The sequence below is a fragment of the Capricornis sumatraensis genome, chromosome 8, assembly GCF_032405125.1.
Source record: "Capricornis sumatraensis isolate serow.1 chromosome 8, serow.2, whole genome shotgun sequence".
Lineage (NCBI taxonomy): Eukaryota > Metazoa > Chordata > Mammalia > Artiodactyla > Bovidae > Capricornis > Capricornis sumatraensis.
Genome location: NC_091076.1, coordinates 35050524 through 35056371, shown reverse-complemented (window position 1 = coordinate 35056371; position 5848 = coordinate 35050524). Strand labels below are relative to the sequence as shown.

The window sequence follows — 5848 nt, the reverse complement described above, 5'->3', positions numbered from 1 at the left end:
ATTCAGTTGCCTATCAGGGGTGTGTTGAAAGGGACTTCACACTGGGAAACAGGCTGGTCCTCATGACCTCTTAGATCTTTTGCATTTCTAAGCTTCTTTGATTTTATGATGCAGTGGGATGGCATACGTATGATACTCAAGTAAGGCTAAAGCTGGAAATTGGTGCTTAAAAATAGAGCTTTGGAGACTTTTCACTTACCTTGATCTTCTCTGCATCGCTCTGTGGATGACTGGCATTTGGCTCCATTAAAGGTTCCTACACCAGGGGCAAAATGTTGGAAATTGCTCCCTCCGACATTATTATAACGTGGTTCTTGGCAGGTAAGCCACTTGCCAGCTCCAGAGTGGTTTGCTTGGTGTGAGGGTAATTACTCTGGAGTTAATTACAGAGTCCTTCAACTTCATTACACAGAATCCTCAGAGCTAGAGTCTATTTCCTTTTTTTTTTTTTTTTTTTGATTTAGTATGCAAGACCAACCACATATAAACGTGCAGATCATTTGCAGGTGTCATCCTATGTAACTGAATAAACTTCCAAGGAGCTGAATGGCAAGGCTTATGTGATTCTTCCACTGCTACCTCACATCCCTTCCCTTAGTACTCTGGGCATTTAATGCTATGTATGAGGGGATTCCTAGATTCATCGTGAGCTGGCTGGGCACATGATAGAGATCAGAAGTTTATACCCATATCGTGAGACATTTCAAAATTATAGTTCCTCTTTCTAAAACATCTAATACTGTCGAACACTCCTTTTTTAAAACCCTTTCCTGTGTTACCTCTAAAGAGACTTTTTTTTTTTTTTTTGCTTCAAGTAGCAGAAAACTCGGTGCAGCTGAAGTAATGAGAATATTTTTGTCCTATTATTTGTAAATTATGAGAAGTATAGAGGTAGAAACCCCTGCTGGTGAGTACAGCAGGTGTCTGGCTCTAGCTCGTTGGGTTCTCTTTGTCCTGTCCTTTTCAGCATCAAGTTTGTCTTCAGTGTCTTGCTGGGAAGCAAGAAGATACAGTAGGTCCTGTATAGGAAGAACCATGTTTCCATAACTCTTCCAGAACCTTCTCAGTCTCATTCTCAGACCAGACTCTGGTCACAGACATTTCAGGGCTCACCATGTTCTATCTTTAAACTTCTGTTTTCAATCTAGAGATCATTTGTGGGTTTTTATCTTATATAGCACAGAAGGCAATGGCAACCCACTCCAGTACTCTCACCTGGCAAATCCCATGGACAGAGGAGCCTGGTAGGGTGCAGTCCATGGGGTCGCTAAGGACTGAGTGACTTTACTTTCACTTTTTACTTTCATGCATTGGAGAAGGAAATGGCAACCCACTCCAGTATTCTTGCCTGGAGAATCCCAGGGACCGTGGAGCCTGGTGGGCTGCTGTCTATGGAGTCACACAGAGTTGGATACGACTGAAGTGACTCAGCAGCAGCAGCAGCAGCATCTTATATAGCAGACACATTCCATCACAGATGCGTGGTATACAGTGATTAAGGGAGCAGACTTTGGAGACAGGCAGTCCAAATTTGAATTCCAATTTGATCTTTTAGCAATTTTTAAAGTTATTAATCAGTAGACATGAGAGTCTTCAAACCCCATGGCACTCTTTCTTCTATGATACTCAGAACTTCTGTCTTCTCTTTAGGGAAATGTACCAAACTGGGAGGGAGGGAGGGAAGATTGATAGATTTGGTAAATATGGATATATATTCTGTAAATACAGATAGATTCTATAGATATAGGTTTTATAGACATAGAAGTAAATATAGATAGATATACTCTATATAGCATGGAGAAGTCAATGGCAACCCAGTCCAGTACTCTTGCCTGGAAAATCCTGTGGACAGGGGAGCCTGGTGGGCTGCAGTCCATGGGGTTGCAGAGAGTCGGACACGGCTGAAGTGACTGAGCACGAGCACTCTATATAGTATAGTGTACAGTGTTCGTCGCTCAGTTTTGCCAAACTCTTTGTGACCTCATGAACTGTAGCCCACAAAGTTCCTCTGTCCATCGAACTCTCCAGGCAAGAATAATGGAGTGGGTTGCCGTTTCCTCCTCCAGGGGCCCTTCCCAATCCAGGGACTGAACCCAGGTCTCCTGCATTGCAGGCAAATTCTTTACTGTCTGAGCCACCAGGGAAGCCCATGGTGGCTCCCTGACACTAGAGATATATTTATATATTCTGGAGATTAGCGAGCTAAAGCTCCAAAGGACCTCAGCACCTTAACCTTCACCCAGCCATGCCTAAGGTTTTATAGATGGGCCTATTTTACACATGGTCCAGAGAGAAGTAACTGGTTAAGATCCCTTTATGAATCCTTGCAAGAAATGAGTCATATATCCATTCTTATGGCTCCTAGTTCAGAACTTGGCACTCAGACCGAGACTTTCATTTTAAATATTTCTACAGGGCAGGTATATCAGGTCATATCATTTTTTCAGATCATTTGACTTTCCTTTGTAAAGAAGATGAACATCTCGAGAAAGCTGCAAATGAAAGAACAAAGTAAGTGAAACAACAATGTAAATGTACGTGTATGTCTGTTAACACTAAATACAAATCTTGCAGTTTCTTGTCACTCCTTTAGCACTGTTTTTTCTTTTTCAGAATTGCTTTCCTTTTCTTTGCTACTATTAAACAACCATTTTTGAAGGGCATATATATTATGCAGAATTAGAAAATCAGTTTCAAATAGGGCTAACAGTTAAGATATTTTATGGGACTGGGGAGATGAGCTTCAATGTAACATAATTATTTTTTAAGTCAATGTAAAATATATACAAAATTGAAAAAACATAGCACTTTTGATTTTCACAGTAAGAAAGTAAACACTGACTTTCTTACTTAAATAGCTCTTCAGCTTTCTTTGGAAGATGAGTAAGGAACAGTTCATAAAAATAAAAGTTTATGAACATTATTTATTGTTTACATGTTCAATTATTCACATATCTATTAAAGAAACTCAGATGGTTAGTTAATCTGATATTTACTAAATGTCTTGAAAGCATTAAGTATCATGCTGGGTCAACACATGAATCTTAGTCAATATTCTTAAGGAGTTTATCATATATAACACCATCCCTATGAGTCTGAGCAAACTCCGGGAGTTGGTGATAGACAGGGAGGCCTGGTGTGCTGCGGTCCAAGGGGTTGCAAAGAGGCAGACATGACTGAGGACTGAACTGAACTGAACTGAACTCAACCATCCCTGTGGATCATGCACTAGCTTATGAAAGTTGTTTTCATTGTTGCTTTTATTTACATTAACACATGCTGCTATTTATAATAGTTTTATAGGTAAGTCCGTAGGTAAGCATTGCTATCTTCTTTTCATTTTGCAGACAATAAAATGGAGGTTTAAGGATATTAAGTAACTTGGCCCCAAATTTGCACGCAAAGCACCTAACTCCAAGCCCAGTGGAATTATAACCATGCCAGGCCTCAGGTATTAGTAACAAGAAAATTTGTATCATTTCTCCATTTCCCATTTTATAAAACTGGAGCCTCAATCTATCTTATAGTAGTAATGCTCTAAAACTGAGGGAAACGCAAAGTAAAACTGGCTACTGGATAGTCAATTTTGCTTATAAAGCACATTATTTATTTCAGTATTGAAGTCCCTTTTGTATATACCAGGTCCCACCTTGGATTATATGTTTAGGTTTCACTTTATTAGTATTTTCACTTTTCTGAAAACAAGCAAAACAAGCAAAAATTAGCTCTTGATGTTTTTACACATGATGTTTATTCAACAGCAATGTGTTAAGCTGAATTATATGCATCTACCTGAAAGAAGAGACTGTATTGACCTGCACAGTTAAAACCCCTCACAAGATGGGCTTTTCCGTGGTGGCTCAGTCAGTAATGAGTCCACCTGCAATGCAGAAGACCTGGTTTCCATCCCTGGATCGGGAAGCTCCCCTGGAGAAAGGAATGGCAACCCCCATTCCAGTATTCTTGCCTGGAGAATTCCATGGATAGGACCAAGGAAACTTTCACTTTTCACACTTCATCCAAGTGGTTTTGAAAAAGCTCCAGTATGGTGAGCTGAAAGAGAAACTTAACATTGTGTGTGTGTGTGTGTGTGTGTGTGTGTGTGTGTGTGTGTGTGTGTTTGCAATGGGGACAATTGGCAGAAACATCCAGGATTTCTGCCAACATACAAAGAGGTGATATGACACTCTAGCTTGGGCAAGAGTCCCTTGGTTTAAATCATAGCTGCCTCCCTTACTAATCTTGTGGCCTTTGGAGTTATTTCAGTGATTTGAACTCCATGCACCTCTTGTCTCTCTTACTTTTCTCCTGTATCATGAGGATGGTAGTATCACTAACTCTTCGGACTGACATTAAGAGTCAGTCAATTCAGTTCAGTTGCTCAGTCATGTCTGACTCTTTGCAACCCCATGAACCGCAGCACGCCAGGCCTCCCTGTCCATCACTAATTCTTGGAGTCTACCCAAACCCATGTCCATTGAGTTGGTGATGTCATCCAACCATCTCATCCTCCATCGTCCCCTTCTCTTCCTGCCCTCAATCTTTCCCAGCATCAGGGTCTTTTCCAATGAGTCAGCTCTTCGCATTAGGTGGCCAAAGTATTGGACTTTCAGCTTCAACGTCAGTCCTTCCAATGAATACCCAGGACTGATCTCCCTTAGGATGGACTGGTTGGACCTCCTTGCAGTCCAAGGGACTCTCAATAGTCTTCTCCAACACTGCAGTTCAAAAGCATCAATTCTTCGGCACTCAGCTTTCTTTATAGTCCAACTCTCACATCCATACATTAAGAATAAATGATTTTAAAGTATAAAAAGTGCTTATATCACTTTAGCAACACATATACTAACACTGAAAGGACACAAGAAGATTAGCATGGTGCCTGTGTAAGAATGACGTACAAATTAATGAAGTGTTCCATATTTTTAATGAGCTTTCTTAGTGGCTCGGACAGTAAAGAGTCTGCCTGCAATGCGGGAGACCTGGGCTTGATCCCTGAGTCTGGAAGATCCCCTGGTGAAGGGAATGGCAACGCACTCTGGTATCCTTTCCTGGAGAATTCCATGGACAGAGGAGCCCCAGACCATGGGGTCACAAAGAGTCAGACACAACTGAGCAACTAACACTTCAAAGTGATTAGAGTTTAGCACATAATGACCCACTCTTAAAATGTTTGTGGTCATTTTTATATCTGTATCCTTCTTCAGGCTGAGTTTCATGAATACTGCGACCACATCTAATTCCTGGGCCTTCACTTTCTAGCACAGGACTTGGTTTTGAGTTGAATAAACCAGTCAGATGATTAAGGCTTTATACTATTTCCTTTCTTGCCTCACTCATTCCACTCAAAAGCATGATGGGAGCGCTCCTAAAGAGTTCAGGGACATGCCAGAAAAGCCAGAGGCGCTAATGTGCATCTCCTTTCCGGGATTAGAGAAGAGATTTTTTTTTTTTTTTTTTCATTTTTTGTCTCTTTAACCTTGTAGCTCAGTCAGTAAAGAATCCACTTGCAGTGCAGGAGACCCGGGTTCGATCCCTGGGTCGGGAAGATCCCCTGGAGAAGGAAATGGCAACCCACTCCAGGATCCTTGCCTGGAAAATCTCATGGACACAGGAGCCTGGTGTGCTGCAGTCCATGGTGTTGCAAAGAGTCAGGCACGACTGAGCAACTAACACTTTCTTACTTAACCACATTCAGAACATAAACCAAGTCCAAAGAAAGAAATGGCAGTAAAGATGGGTAGAAGAAGTAGATGGAAAGGAGAAAGACAGGGAGAGATGCCAAGGTAGATAATATTTATTACAGTCACTGTTGTCTGCCCTGCAGCAGATAGTATCTTCTTTAATA

The 5848-nt window shown here is 41.2% G+C and overlaps 1 non-coding gene across 1 annotated transcript; it reads left to right on the top strand.

Moving 5' to 3' along the window:
* Positions 1–4822: 4822 nt before the first annotated feature.
* LOC138084847 (U6 spliceosomal RNA) lies at positions 4823–4927 on the top strand. The gene has a single exon (XR_011145254.1). It is a non-coding gene; the product is annotated as a U6 spliceosomal RNA (small nuclear RNA).
* Positions 4928–5848: the final 921 nt, after the last annotated feature.